At 36.0% G+C, this 2,123-nt stretch overlaps 1 non-coding gene across 1 annotated transcript; it reads left to right on the top strand.

Annotated features, from left to right (window-relative positions):
* The first annotated feature begins 1,518 nt into the window (after positions 1-1,518).
* On the top strand, positions 1,519-1,625 carry LOC136221249 (small nucleolar RNA R71). Its single transcript, XR_010685026.1, has one exon. It is a non-coding gene; the product is annotated as a small nucleolar RNA R71 (small nucleolar RNA).
* Positions 1,626-2,123: the final 498 nt, after the last annotated feature.

The raw sequence follows: 2,123 nt of genomic DNA, 5'->3' as shown, positions 1-2,123 counted from the left end.
CTTAAAATTACTTTTCCTTCCGACACATCAACTAGAGCACGTCCCGTGTTCATGAACGGTCTACCAAAGATTAGCGGACAATTAACATCATAAGCAAAATCTAAGATAACAAAATCAGTAGGAAAAATAAATTTGTCAACTTTTACTAAAACGTCTTCAATTATACCATATGGTCTTTTAGTGGATTGATCCGCTAATTGCAAAACCATATTGGTACGTTTGATGTCCTCTTCTAAACCTAAGTTTTCAAAAATAGACAATGGCATCAAGTTTATACTAGCTCCTAAATCACAAAGACAACTTGGGAATTCCATATTTCCCAATTTACACGGAATGGTAAAGCATCCGGGATCTTTGAGTTTAGTAGGTAATTTGCTTGATACTATCGAACTACAATCTTCAGAAAGTGAAATGGATGAAATTCCTTCCCAACTAATCTTTTTTGAAATTAAATCTTTCAAGAATTTTCCATAGTTAGGAATTTGCGTAATTGCATCCATGAATGTTAAATTTATATGCAAATTTTTAAGTTTATCTAAAAATGATAAAAGTTGTTTATCATGGTCCTTATTTCGGACCCTGTGTGGAAAAGGTGGTTTTGGTACAAAAGGTTTCGTACTAGAGTCAATTGGTGTATCTTTTTGTTTTAACGTATCTTCTTTGGATTTTGGTAAATCATTTCCAAGTAAAGTTGAATTTCCGGGCATTTCCGGACCTAAGTAGTTTTTCCCCGAGCGAAGAGTGATAGCCTTAACATGCTCTTTCGGATTTTCTTCCGTTTGGCTGGGAAGACTTCCCTCTTTGCGGGATGGAATTGATTTAGCAAGTTGTCCAATTTGAACTTCCAAATTATGGATGCTAGATGATTGGTTTTTGATAAGCTGATCGAATTTACTTTCGATCCGTTTAAAACCTTCGTCTTGATTACTTACCTTTCCATTCATAGCATCTATAAATTTGTCGATTTTTGAAGATAAAGTGCTAATCGTATCTCTGGTTTGATTTTGATAATTATTCACACGATATTGATTAGCATTTGCATTATTATTATTATTACTATCTTTCCAGTTAAAGTTAGGATGATTTCTCCATCCAGGATTATAAGTATTAGAATAAGGATTAGTAGTTTGATTTTGTCCGTGGACAAAATTTACCTGTTCTATCTCATTCATACCTTCGTGATCAATGTCTGTCTGGATCGGATCATTAGGATCGCACGGTGCCATAAACTTATCAATTTTGTGCGATAAAGCAGAAAACTGGGCTTGTAACATCGCAACTGGATCAAGATTCATTATACCTTTAACCGATGATGTACCTGAGGATGATGGTTTCGCCATTGGTATATGTCCACGCTCTGCGGGCCACATACTGCTGTTGATTGCCATTTCCTCCAAAAGTTCTCTTGCTTGGGCGGACGTCTTTTTCATAAATAACCCTCCAGACATAGCATCTAATGAACCTCTAGTTGTAGGATTTAATCCATTATAGAATGTCTGCATTAAAAGTGCATCTGGCAGTTGGTGGTGTGGGCATAAATGTTGAAGTTCTTTAAAACGTTCCCAAGCCTCATAAAGAGTTTCATTATCATTTTGGGTAAAAGATGTCAATTCTTTGATGACTCTTGCGGTTTTTGCTAAAGGAAAATATTTTGATAAAAACGCTTGGGCTAATTGGTCCCAAGTTTCAAATGTTGCAGCAGGCATAGAAGTTAACCAAATTTTTGCCTTATCCTTCAAAGTGAAAGGGAAGAGGCGAAGTTTGATTGCTTCGGCTGTTACATCGGTAATTTTAAAAGTGTCACAAATTTCTAAGAAATTTGTCAAATGGGCATTAGGGTTTTCGTTAGGTAGTCCGTAAAACGTTACGTTTTTTGCAACATATTAAGCAAAGCAGGCTTAATTTCAAATTGATTTGCGTTTATACGGGGTCTAACTACACTATTAGTTACACCGACCATTCCTGGCCTAGCATAATCCATAAGTGTCGGTGGATCGGCCATATTTTCTGGCTGGACTACTTTGGTTTTTAATGGTGTTTTGTCTTTGTTTTTGTTGTTTTTCTTGTTTTTCTTAAGTGTTCTTTCAATTTCTGGATCAAGAGAGTCTGGTGGTGTGCCCGAA

This window comes from Euphorbia lathyris, chromosome 2 (genome assembly GCF_963576675.1).
Source record: "Euphorbia lathyris chromosome 2, ddEupLath1.1, whole genome shotgun sequence".
Lineage (NCBI taxonomy): Eukaryota > Viridiplantae > Streptophyta > Magnoliopsida > Malpighiales > Euphorbiaceae > Euphorbia > Euphorbia lathyris.
The sequence above is the reverse complement of the archived record's forward strand: the minus strand, read 5'-3'. Positions and strand labels throughout refer to the sequence as shown.